Consider the following 22441-nt stretch of genomic DNA (forward strand, 5'->3'; position numbering starts at 1 on the left):
TTTTATTATCGATCGATTGATTGTACATTGGCTAATAGGACTGATAGTCACATTAGAAGGGGTGGGAGATGAGGAAATGTTGGACGGGCAAGGAGGCATGGCTGAGTCAATCCTGACTTAATCAAGTGGTGGTGAAAGAGCTCATCCCATGTGCTCCTTGTCAGTAAGGAGGCGGCAGGTAGCCTTGTGGTTAGAGCGTTGATTAGACCGAAAGGTTGCAAGATCGAATCCCCGAGCTGACAAGGTAAAAATCTGTCGTTCTGCCCCTGAACAAGGCAGTTAACCCACCATTCCTAGGCCATCATTGAAAATAAGAATTTGTTCTTAACTGACTTGCCTCGTTAAAGGTCAAATTTAAAAAAGTAACCGCCACATCAACATCAAGGAACACATGCAGTTGTGAGGAGGGTTTATTCTCCAGGTCTTTAACTGTTTTCCAGAACTTCTTGGGGTTAGACCCACAGAGAGGGAACTGCTCCTTAAAGTAACCAACTTTGGCTCATATATCCTGAGTGCACTTATTTCTAATTTGCCTAAATGAGAGCCGATCAGCCTGAGTGTGCGTGTGCCGAGCGATTTGCCAAATGGAATTCTTGAGGTGGAATAACTTTGCCAGATCACGGTCGAACCAGGGGCTGAATCTGTTTTTAATTCTCATTTTCTTTATGAGTGAGTATTTGTGAACGATACCACTGAAAATATCAAAAAAGGTCCAAGCGTCTTGGACAGGGGAATAAGCTGATTCTATACCAATTTACAGAGGCCAGGTCACGAAGGAAGGTTTGCTCAAAGTTTTATAGCAAGCGTCTATGACAAGTCAGCACAGGTTGTTTCACTGAGCAGCCATTACGAACACAGGCTGTAAAACAGTGATCACTAAGGTCATTATAGGTATCAGTCTGGTGTTTCTATCAGGATTATTTGTAAGGATAACATCAAGGAGTGTAGCCTTTTCTGGTTGTTTGAAGTCATACTTTGTGGGATTGGTAATAATCTGAGAAAGATTTAGGGAGTCCCATTGCTGTAGATTTAAGCATGTCCCAATTTAGGTCACGTAACAGGATATATTCAGACTTAGTGTAGGGGGCCGGGAGAGAGTTTAGGGCATTTAGGGTACAGGTCCGTGCTGATAGTGGCCAATAACACCCGGAAACAGTCAACAAAGAGTTATTTGAAAGTTTAAATTGCAAATCTAGAAAATCAAATTGTTTGGGGACAGACTTGGTGGAGACAACCAAGCCCTGAAGATGTTCCTTGATAAAGATTGCCACTCCACCACATTTGAAAGATCTGTCTTGCTGAAAGAGGTTCTAACCAGAAAGGTCAACATCAATGTTCAACACACTCTTTCTGAACCACGTCTCAGTAATGACCAACACATCTGGATTGGAGCTGTCAACCCACACTTTCAATTGATCAATTTTTAGGTAATAAGCTTCTAGTGTTAACGTGCAGAAAACCCAGGCTTTTACGAGAGCAGAAATCAGTGAAGCAGATATCAAGAGCACAAAACAGAATTGGGGCAAGCAACAGTAGATGGGCCAGAGTAGGGTGTACATGCACATTTCTATATATAATCAGCAATAATACAACCAGGGCACGGCAGAGAACAGGTAAAGCTCTGCAGTGTTGTTTTATAACATTTGAATGTGCATTAGATGGCAACAATATCATATTGTACAGCAATTTCATTAGGTAACATGAATACAATGCCAGTGAGAGGTGGTTAGAATAGGATGGGAGGCCAAGAGTCTGTGTAACCAATAGATAGTCAGAGTCCCGAGTGGGGGAACAAACAGACTGTGTCACAGTTGGGTAAACAAGCAAGTTCAAAGTCGACAAAGCATGCAGGAATCATGAGGAAAATTGCATTTTTATTTAAAAAATATATATTTCACCTGTATTTAACCAGGTAGGCCAGCTGAGAACAAGTTCTCATTTACAACTGCGACTTGGCCAAAATAAAGCAAAGCAGTGGGACACAAACAACAACACAGAGTTACACATCAACAAACGTATAGTCAATAACACAAAATAAAATAAAAATAGAAAGATCTATAAAGCACAAGTGAAAAATGTAACAACTTGGGGCTAGCCATTGTAAGTTCAGAGTCACTCGCCTCAACAGTGCATGTGTGCTGGAGGCGAGAGAAAGCTCGGGGGAGAGGGGGGAGTGTGGCTGGGTTACCTGTACCAGACAGGGGGAGACAGGCCAGGGCAGACGGTGAATAGATCGTCAGTTGGAATCCAAGCAGCAGAGCAGCAGGCAACGGGAGAAGGTGTCACACCCACTTGGGAGAAGCTTTTTTCAGGAGGCAGATTCCTTATAGAAAATCCCAGCTAGCTAGCTAACGTAGCTAGCAAGTCTCTGTCCTTCTTTTCCGTGTTGAGAAGTTAGCTAGTTATATCTTTTCAGTGTCAGCGAATGGTCCTTGACCACGTGCAAACAAAGTTGTCCTGTGGCTGTTGTATTGTGGGGATTCGGAGGAGGATATCTTCTCTGCACAGATGGAGGGGGCTTCAAAGGCCTCTGCATTTGGCTGGGGAGGGGCTGTGAAACTCTCCTGCCATTGTTAGGATCAAGAGTTTTCACACTTCAGTGCAAGTTTCAGTCAGATTCTTTCCTAGCAGCTTGTTAGACTTATTTATTAAGCTTCATATAACCGAGAGATTAGTTTGTCTTTTACTTTTTGGCTTCAGAAAGTAGGTTCAGACCGAACATTATTCACTCAATTTTGTGTTGGATGGTATTTCCAAGTTCCGCTGTCTTTCTTCTGCAGGTTTTGGCTTGTTAGAAGTATTTTTTTTATTTTATTTTATGGTCCTTGATATTAAAAGTCCATTCAGGTAATTTTGTCCACAATCAAGGTTTTAGTTATGCAATTGTGAACCGGAATGAAGGTTTTGATGTTGAGGTTAGTGTCCTGTATAAGTCCTTGCAAAAACAATTCAGGTTTATCTACATATATCCAACTCCATTTCTATATTTTTGCAGAAGAATTTAGGAGCTTATGCTGTGTGGGGACGATGTCGTCGATGCACTTATTCAATCGCCTAGCAGGAAGTGAAAGCGAATAGACACAGACCTTTGGCATTGTCACGCCCTGACCTTAGTTATCTTTGTTTACTTTATTATTTTGGTTAGGTCAGGGTGTGACAAGGGGTGGTTTGTTGTGTTTTTGACCTGACTAGGGTTTTTGTATGTTAATGGGGTTGTTTACAAGTCTAGGTGTTTTGTATATGTCTATGGTTGCTTAGATTGGTTCTCAGTTAGAGGCAGCTGTTTATCGTTGTCTCTGATTGGGAACCATATTTAGGCAGCCATATTCCTTGGGTAATTCGTGGGTGATTGTCTATGTATTAGTTGCCTGTGTCTGCACTTATTCTATATAGCGTAATGTTCGTTTTGTTGTTTTTGTAAGTTTGTTGAAGTGTTCTTCGTTTCATTAAAATAGAAGATGTATTCACATCACGCTGCGCCTTGGTCTCATCCATACAACGAACGTGACAGGCATTCTAGTTGTCAATTTGTTGAGGTAATCTGAAGATATTTCACCCCATGTCCCTTGATGGGCCCTTCCTACATACCATACGGTCAAGCTGCTCCCACAACAGCTCAATAGGGTTGAGATCCGGTGACTGTGCTGGCCACTCCATTATAGATACCAGCTGACTGCTTCTTCCCCAAATAGTTGTTGCATAGTTTGGAGCTGTGCTTCGGGTCATTGTCCTGTTGTTGGAGGACATTGGCTCCAATTAAGCGCTGTCCACAGGGTATGGTGTTGCAAAATTATTGTGAGTGATAGCTTTCCTTCTTCATGATCCTTTTTACCCTGTACACATCTCCCACTTTACCACCACCAAAGCCCCCCCAGGCCATCACATTGCCTCCACCATGCTTAATAGATGGTGTCAAGCACTCCTCCAGCATCTTTTTACTTTTTTCTGCATCTCAAGAATTTTATTCTTTGTGATCTGAACACATCAAACTTAGATTTGTCTGTCCATAACACTTTTTTTTCCAATCTTCCAGAGTCTGTTCTTTTTCCATCTTAATATTTTCTTTTTTTGGGCCAGTCTGAGATATGTATTTTTCTTTGCAACTCTGCCTAGAAACCAGCATCCCAGAGTTGCTTCTTCACTGTTGACGTTGAGACTGGTGTTTTGGAGTACTATTTAATGAAGCTGCCATTTGAGGACTTGTGAGGCGTCTGTTTCTCAAACTAGACACTAATGTACTTGTCCTCCTGCTCAGTTGTGCACCGGGGCCTCCCACTCTTTATATTCTGTTTAGGGCCCGTTTGCACTGTTCTGTGAAGGGAGTAGTACACAGTGTTATACGAGATCTTCAGTTTCTTGGCAATTTGTCGCATGGAATAGCCTTCATTTCTCAGAACAAAAATAGACTGAAGAGTTTCAGAAGAGAGTTATTTGTGTCTGGACATGTTGAGCCTGTAATCGAACCCACAAATGATGATTCTCCAGATACTCAACTAGTCTAAAGAAGGCTAGTTGTATTGCTTTTTTTAATCAGGACAACAGTTTTCAGCTGTGCTAACATAATTGCAAAAGGGTTTAAAATGATAAACTTTGATTCGCTAACACAACGTGCCATTGGAACACAGGAGGGATGGTTGCTGATAATGGGCCTCTGTACGCCTATGAAGATATTTCATAAAAAGATCAGCCGATTCCAGCTACATCAGAAATTTACAACATCAACACTTCTTTGGGATAGGGGGCAGTATTTTCATGTCCGGATGAAAAGTGTGCCCAAAGTAAACTGCCTGCTACTCAGGCCCAGAAGCTAGGATATATATATATTATTAGTATAGTTGCATAGACAACAATCTGAAGTTTATAAACCTGTTTGAATGATGTCTGTGAGTATAACAGAACTCCTATGGCAGGCGAAAACCTGAGAAAAATCCAACCAGGAAGTGGGAAATCTGAGGTTAGTAGTTTTTCAAGTGATTGTCTATCCAATATCCAGTGTAAATGGGGTTAGATTGCACTTCCTACGGCTTCCAGTAGATGTCAACAGTCTTTAGAATGTTGTTTCAGGTTTCTATTGTGAAAGGGGTCAGCCTGAAAGCCATTAGTTGTGGCCGTGAGCGCGACGGTCGTTCACTTTCCTTTCTAATGACAACGGAATTGTCCAGTTACAATATTATTGAAGATTTATGATAAAAACATCCTAAAGATTGATTATACACATTGTTTGACATGTTTCTACGAACTTTAATGGAACTTTTTAGACTTTTCGTCTGGACTTAGTGCCCGCGCTGTGTGCATTTGGATTAGTGAACTAAATGCGCTATCTGGACATAAAGATGGACTTTATCGAACAAAACAAACATTTATTGTGGAACTGGGATTCCTGGGAGTGCATTCCGATGAAGATCATCAAAGGTAAGTGAATATTTATAATGCTATTTCTGACTTTTGTTGACTCCACAACTTGGTGGGTAACTGTATGGATTGTTTCGGTGGCTGAGCGCTGTACTCAGATTGTCACATGGTGTGCTTTCGCCGTAAAGCTTGAAATCTGACACAGCAGTTGCATTAAGGAGAAGTTTATCTTTAATCCTATGTATAACACTTGTATCTTTCATCAAAGTTTATGATGAGTATTTTTGTAAATTGATGTGGCTCTCTGCAAATTCACTGGATGTTTTGGAGGCAAAACATTACTGAACATAACGTGCCAATGTAAACTGAGATTTTTGGATATAAATATAAACTTTATCGAACAAAACATACATGTATTGTGTAACAAAGTCCTATTAGTGTCATCTGATGAAGATCATCAAAGGTTAGTGATTAATTTTATCTTTATTTCTGCTTTTTGTGACTCCTCTCTTTGGCTGGAAAATGGCTGTATGTTTTTTGCGACTAGGCGTTGACCTAACATAATCGCATGGTATGCTTTCGCCGTAAAGCCTTTTTGAAATCGGACACTGTGGTTGGATTAACAAGAAGTTTATCTTTAAAATGGTGTATAATACTTGTATGTTTGACGAATGTTAATTATGAGATTTCTGTTGTTTGATTTTGGCGCCCTGCAATTTCACTGGCTGTTGTCAAATCGATCCCGTTAACGGGATTTGATCCCTAAGAAGTTTTAACAATGTGTCTATACTGTATTTCTGATCAATTTGATGTTATTTTAATGGACAAAAAAAAAGCTTTTCTTTCAAAAACAAGGACATTTCTAAGTAACCCCAAACTTTTGAACAGTAGTGTGTGTACTAGGAAGTGTCAGAGGAAGGCCCAAATAATTGTCAAAGACTCCAGTCACCCAAGTCATAGACTGTTCTCTAGGACCCAAAGGCTCCTCAACAGCTTCTACCCCCAAGCCATAAGACTTCTGAACAACTAATGAAATGGCCTCCCGGACTATTTACATTTAGTTTTTACACGGATGCTACTCAATGTTTGTTATCTATGCATAGTCACTTTAAAAATTACCTCGACTAACCTGTACCCCTGCCAATTGACTCGGTACCGGTACCCCCTGTATATAGCCTCCTTATTGTTATATACATTTCTTGAATTGCATTGTTGGTTCAGGGCTTGTAAGTAAGCATTTCACGTTAAGGTCTACTACACCTGTTGTATTCGGCGCAAGTGACAAATAAAATTTGATTTGATTTCCTGTATTTTTGTAAGTAATTAAACTGGAATATGGTGAAGTATAAGCAACTAGCGTAAATCAATGGATCTGATTAATTTAATTCAATGCCATTCCATCACAGAATCCTCCATTTAATGCATATTCTACCCTGCACAAAACAAATTCATGCTGGTAAATATAAGATATTCAGAACTTCTCTTCTATATTACGTTTCGTGCATATTTTTCTCACTGCCAATTGCTTATTTATGCAAAATGTCACCAAATAGATGCAATATTGAAAAATACTTTGGTTACAAATATAACTGGGTGTGCAGAGCCATGGCGGAGTGGTAACACTCCCCGCCCTCAATACCTATGCGACTCCTCGCCAGAGACCGAGGTTCAAACCTTCAGCCGACCCTTCCAACTTTCTCCCCTCTCTACCTCCAGTGGCACCTTGTATGGCAATTAAAGTCTCTGTCTGACCACATACCATAGAATAACTATTGTGATGCATAAATTCCATGGTTTACTATTAATTGCCACGGTAATTTAGAATGTTCAGTCAAAGAGCATTATGGGTCATGTAGTTATTCCAAAAGTATAGTTTTAAACATGGGTTTTGAGTAAGGTTTATTTGATCTGATCTTGTAGGCTATATATTTGCAGTTAAAAGATGAATTACAGTATACTGATAATAATACAACATTAGATGGGTAGGAAAATGAAGGATGATGGCCTTCAACAAATCTTTCATTTTAACAAATCTTTCATTGAGTTAATTATTTATAATAGATAGACTTTACTAAATAACTTAAACTTTAATCCTCATCTAACAACATAACTCTGGCCCTTGAAAAAAAGGCAAGATTGCATAGGCATAATTTAACAGCAAAAACTGGCCTATGCATCACAATGTAGCTTCACAGTACATGGACTCCATGTATAAACAGAAATAGAATTTCTCTTCAATTCTAATTCTAAATATGTCAGGTCTCATACTCCACTGACAATCCACATTTATTTTCAGTGTAGCACTTTGTCTGTACAGAAATTACATTCTCAAAAATTTGATTATTCTGTTCAAATATTTTATCTCTCGATCTGGTGCTAATATTCTCATCTTCGGAGCATTTTAAAAAAAAAATCTCTGTCCAATTGGTCCAATTGATCATGGCACTTGTTACTTTCTCTTCGAAATTCAATGATTCAATAGGCTGTGCCTCTTTAAAGCCCAAAATAAAGAAAATAGGTCCAAAATTGTAGGATGCAAATCTACCACCAGTTAGTGTCTTACGGTAATATATACTGATTTTTTAAAAACACAACGTGCAACAAAATGTCAAATTCTCTAAAATGACATGGAGGCGGCTTACGGTAAAGAAATTAACCTGTTGACGGGGTAGGATTCCCTTTTGGGAACGACCCCTCCCACGTTCAGCTGGAACGGTGGCGCATGGAATGCAAAAATATTCTTAGAAATATTTAACCTCCACACATTAACAAGTCCAATAGCTCAAATGAAAGATAAACACCTTGTTCATCCAGCCCGCAAGTCAGATTTCTAAAATGTTTTACGACGAAAACATAGCACATATTTATGTCAAACCACCACCAAAGACACAGCTCATTTGAATAGCCAAAAAATGCAATCAACAAACGCAGGATTAAAAGAAAAATAATTCACTAACCTTTTGAAAATAGGACATGTTACACAGTACATTTATGTTTTTTTCAATAATATGCCATTTATATCCATAAATCTCTGTTTACAATGACGCCATGTTGAAAAAATGCTACTCAAATGTCCGGAGAAATGATGATAGCTCCACCAGATAACGTCAGATAACAAGCAATACACATCATAAACTTTGACTAAATATACATGTTCTACATATAGATAGAAAGATACACTTCTTCTTAATGCAACCGCTGTGTTACATTTATTTTTAACGTTACAGAATTCGTTCACTAGGCTATAATATGAGACGGCGCTCACACATTAGCATTATGTCTCCTTTATGTTGGAGTCCACAGAAACACAAAAATTACCACATAAATATTCCCTTACCTTTGATGTTCTTCGATCAGAAGCCGTGGAAGGAGTCATACTTACCAAAAACTGCGTTTGGTTTTCAAGTCTGTGTCTTTGGGCTATCAAACACGACAAATTCCGTCTGAAATGCAGCCAAAATTCTAGTGGATGCGCATCAAAACTTCAAAATGACATATTATATGTCGACTAAACTGGTCAAACTAAGTGCAGAATCAAGCTTTAGCATGTTCTTAACGTGTAAAACAATCCTTAGCTCGAACAGACAAACCAACATCGTTTGGTCAATCCTGGAAGAAAGAGAGCTCCGGACCCGACGCGCGCATGAATGTACATGTATTTTCGCGTGACCCGAAGGTTTCAGCCCGCCAAAATTCGAGGGAGCGCGCGATTCTCACAATGACAGGCCCCACTGAAAGGAGACATCGCGCTGAAGAGATAGAAACTGTTCCCAGATCCGTAGCTGGTTGGGAAGGGTGGGTGCGATGACGTCAAAGTTGGCCCAACTTTCATGATGACAAGAGAGAGTTTGGGAGAATGGCTGCCCTGAGAGTTCTGCTTTACTTACAGACTTAATTTGAACGGTTTTAGAAGCTTTAGAGTGTTTTCTATTCAATAATAATTATTATATGCATATATTAGCAATTTTGGACGGATTTTGTTTTGTTTACTATGGGCACGCAATTCCTCCAAAGGGGGCAGTAGTCAGCCCTATCTCTAACTTAACATTCAATTCTCTGGCAACAGCTCTGGTGGACATTCCTGCAGTCAGCATGCCAATTGCACACTCCCTCAACTTGAGACCTCTGTGGCATTGTGTTGTGTGACAAAACTGCACATTACAGAGTGGTCTGTTATTGTCCCCTGCACAAGGTGCACCTGTGCAATGATTATGCTATTCAATCATCTTCTTGATATGCCACACCTGTCATGTGGATAGATTCTCTTGGCAAAGGAGAAATGTTCACTAACAGGAATGCAAACAAATTTGTTGTGCCTTGGCAGAGATCTTTGTTGGCTATACACTGCCTTGTCTCAGGATGGTAAGTTGGTGGTTGAAGATATCCCTCTAGTGTTGTGGGGGCTGTGCTTTGGCAAAGTGGGTGGGGTTATATCCTGCCTGTTTGGCCCTATCCGGGGGTATCATCGGATGGGGCCACAGTGTCTCCTGACCCCTCCTGTCTCAGCAGCCAGTATTTATGCTGCAGTAGTTTGTGACGGGGGGGCTAGAGTCAGTCTGTTATATTTGGAGTACTTCTCTTGTCTTATCCGGTGTCCTGTGTGAATTTAAGTATGCTCTCTCTAATTCTCTCTCTTTCTTTCTTTCTCTCTCTCTCTCGGAGGACCTGAGCCCTGGGACCATGCCTCAGGACTACCTGGCATGATGACTCCTTGCTGTCCCCAGTCCACCTGGCCGTGCTGCTGCTCCAGTTTCAACTGTTCTGCCTCTGGCTATGGAACCCTGACCTGTTCACCAGACGTGCTACCTGTCCCAGACCTGCTGTTTTCAACTCTCTAGAGACAGCAGGAGCGGTAGAGATACTGTTAATGATCGGCTATGAAAAGCCAACTGACATTTACTCCTGAGGTGCTGACTTGTTGCACCCTCGACAACTACTGTGATTATTATTATTTGACCATGCTGGTCATTTATGAACATTTGAACATCATGGCCATGTTCTGTTATAATCTCCAACCGGCACAGCTAGAAGAGGACTGGCCACCCCTATAGCCTGGTTCCTCTCTAGGTTTCTTCCTAGGTTTTGGCTTTTCTAGGGAGTTTTTCCTAGCCACCGTGCTTCTACACCTGCATTGCTTGCTGTTTGGGGGTTTAGGCTGGGTTTCTGTACAGCACTTTGAGATATCAGCTGATGTAAGAAGGGCTATATAAATACATGTGCTTTGATTTGTGCACACCATTTGAGAGAAATTAGAAATTAGCTTTTTGTGCGTATGGAAATATTGTAGGATCTTTTATTTACATGTTGAGTTTATATTTGAGTTCCGTCTAGATTGTCCATTTTGCGAACAAAATGAACCTTCTAGTTGATCCAATCTTCCAGCTATTATTCAACTCTCTAACCTCTAGTTGTCTAGGCTTATTGTTTTATTGATGTAGTTCTGTCCTTGAGCTTTTCTTGTCTATTATGGTTCCATGTTTTGTGTTGGACCCCAGGAAGAGTAGCTGCTGCTTTTGCTACTTCACTCTGAGCAAGAACCACACTGTAATAAGCAAAACCCTTGCATCTACACAATGAACTAACAATATAGCCTATTTTATGACATGGGTGTAAAAGTCTGAATTTGGTGTACTTTTGCCCCCATGTGGTGATTTGTAGCTTGCCATTCGTTTACTTTAGTTGTGTATGCAATGTAATAAGGGCTTTTGCCATGTCAGCAGCTATCCTAAAAATTATAAAAATTCAGTTCATGATTTGGGGAGGGGGGGGGCAATAGCTCAATGAAACATTATTTTGTGAAACACTTATGTTATGTACTTAAAATAAAATAAAGGCAGAGGATAGAAAAAAATATATAAATCGTGTTTGTGGCAAGGAGAAACAGCAATTACTTCACATTTGACATATTGTTGTCTCTCCCTCCTCCATGTTATCTCCCTCTTACACTTCGGGCGCCTTTGAGCCTTTTATCTTCTCTCATATTACAAAAGCCTTTGACCAGCTCCTTCTCCAAGTCCATCTCTCGGCAGTCTGCAACAGAGAAAGCACACTGTCTACCATTACTCAAGTTCCACTTGCAAGTGCTCAAATCATGGATTGTCAGCTTGTTTCCAGTACTTCAACTCCTATTTCTGACCTCTCTGCTCTCATGAAATGACTCAGCCCTGCCTGATCCAGATGGCTGAAGGCAGTTTGAATCTCAACAGTCTCAAAATGAATCACCCTGCTCTTTGCTCTGGAAAAGTGCTACCCTATCAACCGTTAATGAACAGTCCAACTCCCCCAGATAGGCCACATAGCAACCGTTACTTTTTACTGTAATGTTTTGAAAGACTTTCAAGACAATTCAACCAAGCCACTTACCCTACTTTGACCCATCTCATAGCAAAGGGTCTGAATACTTATGTAAATAAGGTATTTGTTTATTATTATTTTTTATTCGCAGGTATTTCTAAATAAAAACAGTTTTTGCTTCGACATTATGGGGTATTGTGTGTAGATTGAGGATAAAAAAAAATGTTTTACTTATATAAATGTCATTAAGTATAATACATTTAGTATCCATATAAACATGTACATTTTCCATGCACCCACATTTTTGTCAATCACAGCCTCAGATAGGTGTGATGTGAGTGACAAGTAGTTTTTGCGGTAACCTCTTTAATCATCTTTCCAACATCATACATTTCTGAAACCCTCAAGATGTTTCCTAAACACACAACAAGGACACATGTTTATCATATTCACAAGAGGCATGCCACTCATTTGTGTACACTGAGACAAAGCCATATTTTCAGTTCGCATTTTGATAAACTTGGACAGCAGGTTAGATCAACTGGGATGGTCTTAATAGTACTGATGGTCTTCATAGTAATGATACTTCAATTTTATGTGATTAGGAAACATATTGAAGATTTGAGAAATGCATCCCGTGTTAGGCTAATACACTGCATAGATGTCAAAAGAGGTTACAGAAGACAGGAAATGCAAAGTGTCCCACTTTTTCTGAATTCCCCCTGCTATAGTTCTGCTTGGTGCAAGATAGCAGTACTCCAAGAACCAGAGCCCTGTCTAATCTAATTACAGGGTCCCTAATGTAAACTGGACCTCTTTCCTGCATTGGAAAAGCCTATAAGACTGTCCCACTTTAGCTACTCCTTGCTGTTTTACATAAAAAATATGCGGGATTACAAAATTGAAACATAATATTGGCAACTTTTGTATTTTGATGCACCAGTACATAGTATGCATATTTACATCACATTTTTTTTGCAATATTTCTGACCTTTTTATAAATGTAACATCAAAACAGAACAAAAAGCTATGTTACTGATCTTACCATGGGCTACGCAGGGTGAGCGCTCTGTTAGAAGCTTGTATCGCCCCCTTTATGCCGCAACAGTTAAATGATGTGATTTTGATCATGTGGTTCCTCTGCAAGGGAACAACAACAGTGGTGATTTTCAATTGTCAGACAAAGAAATAAAACACGTCAGGATTAAATTGTCCCACTTTTCATGATGTCCCAGTTTTTCTGAACTCACCATACTGTATGTCCATGGCCCTTTAAGAAACTCCATGTTTTCGCAACATGTGATACGTCAACATTTAAAAAAACGATGATGACGACGTTATGTTAAAAAATATATATATTTAAAAAAAGGAAAAGAAAAACTCCGAAGTGAATCGAGGTCCATGTAGCCTACCGTCCGCAGGTAAGTGCTCTCCTTTCATATCTTCTTTCTCCGGTGATGGTTACGGCAGTGACTAGTGTTATTGAGGTCGATATCCGTAGCCGCCTCGCAGTTTGAGGGTCTGTAACTGGATGAAACTAGATCCATTTGCAACTGTACAATACGTGTTTCATATCTACATGCGGAGTCTCATACACCTGACATGTCTTAATAAATATCGCACTTTTTGGGGGGATTTTCCTGCATTCAGCTGTTTTTGACGCTTCATGCGCAGTGTTCGGGCGGAGTTACCACGACTGGAGTTTGAGTGGCTGGCGAGAACAGAAAGTCCAGTGACATCAAGCCCTTTGGAGTAGGCTAGAGGATGGACACATACAGTTGAAATCGGAAGTTTACATACACCTTAGCCAAATACATTTAAACTCCGTTCTTCACAATTCCTGACATTTAATCCTAGTAAAAATTCCCTGTCATATCAGGGATCAGTTAGGATCACCAGTTTATTTTAAGAATGTGAAATGTCAGAATAATATTAGTGATTTATTTAAGCTTTTATTTCTTTCATCACATTCCAACTGGGTCAGAAGTTTATATACACCCAATTAGTATTTGGTAGCATTTCCTTTAAATTGTTTAACTTGGCCAAACGTTTTCGGTAGTCTTCCACCACCTTCCCACAATAAGTTGGGTGAATTTTGGCCCATTCCTCCTGACAGAGCTGGTGTAACTGAGTTCGGTTTGTAGGATCCTTGCTCGCAAATGCTTTTCAAAGTTTCTATCGGTTTGACGTGATGGCCACTCCAATACCTTGACTTTGTTGTCCTTAAGCCATTTGATGTCTTGATGTTGCTTCAATATTTACACTATTTTCCTGCTTCATGAAGCCATCTATTTTGTGAAGTGCACCAGTCCGTCCTGCAGCAAAGCACCCACACAACATGATGCTGCCACCCCCGTGCTTCACGGTTGGGATAGTGTTCTTCGGCTTGCAAGCCTCCCACTTTTTCCTCCAAACATAATGATGGTAATTATGGCCAAACAATTCTATTTTCGTTTCATCAGACCAGAGGACATTTCTCCAAAAAGTACGATATTTGTCCCCATGTGCAGTTGCAAACCGTATTCTGGCTATTTTATGGCGGTTTTGGAGCAGTGGCTTCTTCCTTACTGAGTGGCCTTTCAGGTTATGTCAATATAGGACTCGTTTTACTGTGGATATATACTTTTATACCTGTTTCCTCCAGCATCTTCACAAGGTCCTTTGCTGTTGTTCTGGGATTGATTTGCACTTTTCGCACCAAGGTACGTTCATCTCTAGGAGATGGAACGCGTCTCCTTCCTGAGTGGTATGATGGCTGCGTGGTCCCATGGTGTTTATACTTGCATACTATTGTTTGTACAGATGAACGTGGTACCTTCAGGTGTTTGGAAATTGCTCCCAAGGATGAACCAGATTTGTGGACGTCTACAATTTTTTTCTAAGGTCCTGTCTGATTTCTTTAGATTTTCTCATGATGTCAAGCAAAGAGGCACTGAGTTTGAAGGTAGGCCTTGAAATACATCCTCAGGTACACCTCCAATTGACTCAAATTATGTCAATTAGCCTATCAGAAGCTTCTAAAGCCATGACATCATTTTCGGGAATTTTCCAAGCTATTTAAAGGCACAGTCAACTTAGTGTAAACAATTGTTGGAAAAATGACTTGTGTCATGCACAAAGTAGATGTCCTAACCGACTTGCCAAAACTACAGTTTGTTAACAAGAAATTTGTGGAGTGGTTGAAAAAGAGTTTTAATGACACCAACCTAAGTGTATGTAAACTTCTGACTTCAACTGTATATGTTTACACTGAGCTGCTTTGAACTTGTGTCACAGTCGATGAGACTACTTGACAAGTTGTTGCTATATTAAGTCATTCTCCTAAACATATGTATTTTTTCGTTGCCATAACAGATCAAACCATTTGCAACAGTCAAGGTTAGCCCAATAATGGACTAAAGGTGCCTAACGTTACTCTGTATAGTCCAGGGAATTGATGTGTTCTGTTTAAAGGCGAATTGGCTCTGGAAGCCAAAACAGCTAAATACCTCATCTACAGTAAATTTGAATCGATTCTCAACTGTGGTACGGTTCTAGAAACAAATCATTTTACTGATATATCACATCAAAATCATTTCACAAATGCAAAATGCACAGTTACTGTGTGGCGGTCAGTGCTGTTTAAGATTTAGGAAGACTAATATATATTTTTTTTTAATGATCATTGCCTTATTTTTATTACAGCATATTGGATGACTGTCATTCATATTCCATTCACCCAGCTCAATGTAACATCAATAGGTTATAGGCTACTTACTACATGATACTCACATTTTCCATATACCTGTCATGAGATTTATAATGTAGGCACACTCTTGCCTGCATCTAGTTGATCTCGGGTGTAATCATTTGTCCAAACAGTTGCAAACGAGAGTTTCTATTCAAATAATTCAGGTAGGTTTTTTTCCCCCATTTCATTCCGTTTAAGATGTTTTTTTCTACAGAATCGGTGGATTGAATACATCCCTGATCACAAACCGTTCACTTTCATAGCAGACAAACCGCATCATCACTTTTCTTGTTGTATAATTCCTTCTTGCATCTACACACTCTTCTCCTCTCACCTTTTCCCTACGCTGTTCTGCACAACACAACAGCTGTCTGTGACCAGGCAAAAAAAAAAACGTTTCTAAGTCAAACCTTCATACCATAACCGCAAACCGCTACACACAGCCTACATCATTGTCACCATATTAGCAAATATCATAGTCAACATAGCTACTATAACTAACGCCTTAGTAAACCCGCTACAATCACGCAGTACAGTGTACAGCAAGCAGTTTAGCAGTTACACCGGCGGGCCCCCATGGCAGTAAATTCATAAAACAGGAAGCTTGACTTGGAAGAGTTCCAGTGTTGGATAGCCTAGCTAACACTAATAGCATGCCTCTCTGTTTGAGCTGGATGTTTGAGTAGGCTAAATTAGCTAAAGTGAATGAGATTACAACAAAATATATCTCTCTCTCTCATCTCCTTAACTTGAAGAAATTAAGTTGTTCAACTATTTTATTTCTCTCTCTTTGAGTCAACTACTCACCACATTTTATGCATTGTTAGCTACCTGTAGCTTATGCTTTCGGTACTAGATTCATTCTCTGATCCTTTGATTGGGTTGACAATATGTCAGTTCATGCTGCTGGGTTGGAGGACGTCCTCCGGAATTCGTCATAATTACTGTGTAAGTCAACGGAAGTGGGTGAGAACCATGAGCCTCCTAGGTTTTGTATTGAAGTCAATGTACCCAGAGGATGGGTTAGGATGGAAAATAGCTGTCCTCTGGCTACACCGTGATTCTACCCCAGAGAGTACAGTTGAGGCTACTGTCGACATTCATTGCAAAACAGTGTGTTTTACTAAGTTATTTGGTGATGTTTAGTGTAGTTTTATCTAAAAAGGATAACTTTTTAATGTTTCACAATTTTTATGAAATTCACTGAGTGGGATGGTCATCCCTTTCTTCCCCTGAGGAGCCTTCACTGCTGTACATTGTTTTAAGGGAGTGAACACTATTTATAATAAGGGTTTCATAGAGAAAATCGTACTTCTCTGAAATTAAAATGGATGGCCCTCCCTTCAGCAAAATAGATTTTACCTAAACAATCCCCGAATGTAAAAATAAAAAAGACCTTCCTTTACCCAAAATAATAATTAAACATAAAGTGGATAGCAGAGAACATGCGTACCGTTTACCCTCACTTCCTGGACAGACCACAGCTTTAGGTATGCAGTTATAGAAACAGTTACTGAAATTACAGGCTAAGAATGGACAGAGATAGCCTATGTGTTCATTTGATCATATTTCTCTAATGCCAAATCTGTGTGTCTTGTTTGCAACGAAACTGTCCCCGTTTGGATATAATAAAATCTGAGAAGTCATTAGGAATCTGAGCATGGTACTTTCAAAAGTTAGGTTTACCCTTTTCACCCTAGACAGAGTAGGCCTAACGACACAAAAAAAATGTAAGCTTTAAACTGCTGACTACTCTTCCGTTGCTTAACCCAACGAGAGAAAGTGTTTCCCTAAAAGCTGTCTGGGTTTAAACATCTCCTATTGTACAGAAAGTGAATAGCTTAATCAATTGATAGACAGAATTAGATTACTTCCCAAACAAAGTCAATTTTTTTGTCTCCTTGGCTATAGAAGGTTGTAGTTCCACCTCTTTGGTTGGAATATCCATTGCCGTGTGTAATGCAGCCTAGTTGTATTTATTTTATCTTGAAAATATAACTTTGCTCTGTGCTTCTCCCAGCATGCACTTCATAGCCTATAAGCTATAAATCATTTGATTGAAACTACACTAAATAGCTGATAGAAACACTTGATATTGCGCGCACAGCGAAGAATCAGAGATGAGGTGTGGCATTGGGCACACATCGATATACACGGAACAAAAATATTAACGCAACATGTAAAGTGTTGGTCCCATTTTTCATGAGCTGAAATAAAACACCCCCTCATTCTGATTGGCTGGGCCTGGCTCCCCATTGTGTGGGCCTATGTCCTCCCAAGCCCACCTGTGGCTGCGACCTTGTCCAGTCATGTGAAATCCATAGATTAGGGCTTAATGAATTCATTTAAATAGATTTTCCTGAACTGTAACTCAGTAAACTATTTGAAATTGTTGCAGGTTGCATTTATTTTTGTTCAGTGTAGATGATTTGGGATAATGATGATCGGCACCAGACAGCGCATCGGTATCAGAAGTAAAAATGCAGCCAGACTACTAGACTGTGCCATTTCTAGACCTTATCTATTGATAGTAGACACACAACTGATCCAAATAACAAGGCTTTTTCTGCCATTATTCAAATTACATTTTCACCCCAGTTTACAGCCTAGAGTACAATTGTACTCACTTGAAAACAATAATGCATATATTGATTGCATTGCGGTGTTGTAAGCTAGTCTAGGTAGGATCATTTATTGGCCCTGACGCCATACAAATGTAATTTAGTGAGGTGAGCCAGCTGGAAAAAAATAAATAATACCCCCCCCCAAAAATGTAACCCTTGTAATGATACTAAACAACCTTTGTACAACACCTAGCAACCTCACCAAGAGATGTTAGCCTTTTGGTATTGTAGCGAACGGTGGGGTGTGGAATACAACTCTGGTCTCTGGCGTGAAAGGGAATTGTAACGTGGCTCATATAGCAAAGTTTGCTACACTGTTCCCTACGTACTTGAAGACACGTCAACTCGGGGATTCTAACCAGCGACCTTTCGGTTATTGGCCCAACACTCTTAACCACTATGCTACCTGCCACCCTCATCATGACTCATATAGCGAGGATTGTGACAGTATAATGGTTTTATAATGACAGTCACAGGGACCAGGATTTGAGTCCCATTCAGGGTACCACCCACTAATCCATTGTATTGGTGTCAGGTGTTGGACAGCCACATTGAAAGGATGTCACAGTACATTTGTGTTAGGCTAGCAGTGTATTGCACATGTGCACCCTATTGATACAAATCATCATGATATCATTCTGCCAGTTAGGCCTACTTTGCAGTCATTTAATTGGGAAGGTTTTTGGAGAAAAATGTTGAATCACAGATTTTATAGAGCTGGTAGACTACACTGTACAGTGCCTTCTGAAAGTATTCAGACCGCTTGCAGGTGCATCCTGTTTCCTTTGATCATCCTTGAGATGTTTCTACAACTTGATTGGAGTCCACCTGTGGTAAATTCAATTGATTGGACATGATTTGGAAAGGCCCACACCTGTCTATATAAGGTCCCACAGTTGACAGTGCATGTCAAAGCAAAAACCAAGCCATGAGGTCGAAGGAATTGTCTGTAGAGCTCCGAGACAATATTGTGCCGAGGCACAGATCTGGGGGAGGGTACCAAAAAATGTCTGCAGCATTGAAGGTCCCCAAAGAAAACAGTGGCCTCCATCATTCTTAAATGGAAGTAGTTTGGAACCAACACGACTCTTCCTAGAGCTGGCTGCCTGGCCAAACTAAGCAGTCAGTGGAGAATGGGATTGATCAGGGTGGTCCCTACGGTGTAGCATGGTGGTAGCAGCATGCTGTGGGGATGTTTTTCAGCGGCAGGAACTGGGAGACTAGTCAGGATCGAGGCAAAGATGAACATAGCAAAATACAGAGAGATCCTTGATGAAAACCTACTCCAGAGCACTCAGGATCTCAGACTGGGGAGAAGGTTCACCTTCAAACAGGACAATGACCCTAATCACAAGACAATGTAGGAGTGACTTCGGGACAAGTCTCTGAATGTCCTTGAGTGGCCCAGCCAGAGCCCGGACTTGAACCTGATCGAACATCTCTAGAGAGACCTGAAAATAGCTGTGCAGCGATGCTCCCCATCTAACCTGACAGAGCTTTAGAGGATCTGTAGAGAATAATAGGAGAAACTCTCCAAATACAGGTGTGCCCAGCTTGTAGCGTCATATCCAAGAAGACTCGAGGCTGTAATCGCTGCCAAAGGGGGTTCAAAAAGTACACAGGAAAGGGTCTGAATTCTTATGTGCAGTTGAAGTCAGAAGTTTACGTAGACTTAGGTTGGAGTCATTAAAACTTGTATTTCAACCACTCCACACATTTCTTGTTTACAAACTATAGTTTTGGCAAGTCAGTTCGGACATCTACTGTGTGCATGACACACAATTTTTCCAACAATTGTTTACAGGCAGATCATTTCACTTAAAATTAACTGTATCACAATTGCACTAAGTTGACTGTGCCTTTAAACAGCTTGGAAAACCCCAGAAAATAATGTCATGGCTTTAGAAGCTTCTGATAGGCTAATTGACATAATTTGAGTCAATTAGAGGTGTACCTGTGGATGTATTTCTAGGCCTACCTTCAAACTCAGTGCCACTTTGCTTGACATCTTGGGAAAATCGAAAGAAATCAGCCAAGACCTCAGAAAAAAATTGTAGACCACCACAAGTCTGGTTCATCCTTGGGAGCAATTTCCAAACACCTGAAGGTACCACGTTCATCTGTACACACAATCTTACGCAAGTATAAACTCCATGGGACCACGCAGTCGTCATACCACTCAGGAAGGAGGCGCGTTCTGTCTCCTAGAGATGAATGTACTTTGGTGCAGAAAGTGCAAATCAATCCCAGAACAACAGCAAAGGACCTTGTGAAGATGCTGGAGGAAACAGGTACAAAAGTATCTATATCCACAGTAAAACAAGTCCTATATCAACATAACCTGAAAGGCCGCTCAGCAAAGAAGAAGCCACTGCTCCAAAACCGCCATAAAAAAGCCAGAATACTGTTTGCATTGCACATGGGGACAAAGATTGTACTTTTTGGAGAAATGTCCTCTGGTCTGATGAAACGAAATTAGAACTGTTTGGCCATAATGACCATCGTTATGTTTGGAGGAAAAAGGGGGAGGCTTGCAAGCCGAAGAACACTATCCCAACCGTGAAGCACGGGGGTGGCAGCCTCATGTTGTGGGGGTGCTTTGCTGCAGGAGGGACTGGTGCACTTCACAAAATACATAGCATCATGAAGCAGGAAAATGATGTGGATATATTGAAGCAACATTTCAAGACATCAGTCAGGAAGTTAAAGCTTGGTCGCCAGTAGGTCTTCCAAATGGACAATGACCCCAAGCATACTTCCAAAGTTGTGGCAAAATGGCTTAAGGACAACAAAGTCAAGGTATTGGAGTGGCCATCACAAAGCCCTGACCTCAATCCTATACAACATTTGTGGGCAGAACTGAAAAAGCATGTGTGAGCAAGGATCCAACAAACCTGACTCAGTTACACCAGCTCTGTCAGGAGGAATGGGTCAAAATTCACCCAACTTATTGTGGGAAGCTTGTGGAAGTCGACCCGAAACGTTTGACCAAGTTAAAAATGTTCAAGGCAATGCTACCAAATACTAATTGAGTGTATGTCAACTTCTGACCCACTGGGAATGTGATGAAAGAAATCAAATCTGAAATCAAATAATTCTCTCTACTATTATTCTGAATCACATTCTTAAAATAAAGTGGTGATCCTAAGACAGGGACTTTTTACTCTGATTAAATGTCAGGAATTGTGAATAACTGAGTTTAAATGTAGTTGGTTAAGGTGTATGTAAACTTCCGATTTGTTTTTGCTTTGTCATTTGGGTGTGTGTGTGTGTGTGTGTGTGTGTGCACATTGATGAATGCACACAGGAAAAAAATAATTTAATTACTTTTATAATAAGGCTATAATTTATCAAAATCTGGAAAAGGTTAAGGGGTCTGAATACCTTCCGAATGCACTGTATTACAAAACATGTTTGCTGTAACAATCCGTCCCTTGCATCAATTTTTCTTCTTTTAAATTTCTGATATAAACTCATTGATTCTTGAAGAATATAACTTGTAAATGCCTCATGAACTTAAATGCCCAGTGCAGTCCAAAAAATGTAATTTTCCTGTGTTTTTATATGTTTCCACACTATGAGATTGGAATAGTACTGTGAAATAATGAAAATGATGATAATGCCCTTTTAGTGTAGGAGTTGTTTGGAACGAACACTCAAAATTGTGTCCTGTTTTGTTGGGATTGAGTTTTAGCCAGGTGGTACATTTAGTTAATAGATCAATGAGAAAGAGTTCCAATTCTCTCTTTTAATTTAAAAATAATAATACTAATTTTACCTTTTTATTTAACTAGGCAAGTCAGTTAAGAACACATTCTTATTTTCAATGACGGCCTGGGAACAGTGGGTTAACTGCCTGTTCAGAGGCAGAACGACAGATTTGTACCTTGTCAGCTCGGGGGTTTGAACTCGCAACCTTCCGGTTACTAGTCCCAACGCTCTAACCACTAGGCTACGCTGCCAGTAACTGCTAGTTTTCAGTTTTCCCCTTCCCACTCAGACCACTCACAGACAGTCCTAGCTACATTTCTGTTCATTCTTGACCATTTCAATTGAAAACAATCACAGGTACTTCATTGTTACCCAGTAAGGATTTGATATTGAGAAAAAATCATCTGCATTGAACCTTCTTTAAAATAAACTAAGACCACCAGAACCCAAAATATAAGCTTGTTTTACGCAATTGTTTTGGATACAATGTAATTGTAAACAAACACTCTATAGCCTTAACATGGTTAAAGCTATAATTCTGATCTCACAGATGGTCTGTCCTTGCATCCATAGCCCCCGTCTATGAATTTGCGAGTGGTTACATTTCTCCAGCTCCATCCATAAGAAGTTTAACCAAAACGGTGGCGGGGTGGCCTCTTTATTGTTTGATTGCCCCTTTTAATGAAATGTTGCGAATCGGTTATGTGAAGGCTGTGACAAGAGGTCACTT

At 40.1% G+C, this 22441-nt stretch overlaps 1 protein-coding gene and 1 long non-coding RNA gene across 4 annotated transcripts in view; one reads left to right on the forward strand and one right to left on the reverse strand.

The window, feature by feature from the left end:
- Positions 1 to 1854: 1854 nt before the first annotated feature.
- On the reverse strand, positions 1855 to 13044 carry LOC118362235 (uncharacterized). Its single transcript, XR_004821159.2, has 3 exons — positions 12897 to 13044; positions 12692 to 12786; positions 1855 to 11382 (listed from the first exon to the last, which is right to left on the reverse strand). It is a non-coding gene; the product is annotated as an uncharacterized LOC118362235 (long non-coding RNA).
- LOC118362234 (bromo adjacent homology domain-containing 1 protein-like) overlaps positions 12948 to 22441 on the forward strand; it is a 34432-nt gene continuing 24938 nt past the window's right edge. For 2 of the 3 annotated variants that reach the window (XM_035742410.2, XM_035742414.2), the window contains exon 1: positions 12950 to 13067. The gene's annotated coding sequence lies outside the window, so the exon portion shown is untranslated. Of the gene's footprint in view, positions 13068 to 22441 lie in introns of all 3 variants that reach the window. The other variant, XM_035742415.2, reaches the window with a different exon arrangement.

This window comes from Oncorhynchus keta, chromosome 29, assembly GCF_023373465.1.
Source record: "Oncorhynchus keta strain PuntledgeMale-10-30-2019 chromosome 29, Oket_V2, whole genome shotgun sequence".
NCBI classification, from domain to species: Eukaryota; Metazoa; Chordata; class Actinopteri; order Salmoniformes; family Salmonidae; genus Oncorhynchus; species Oncorhynchus keta.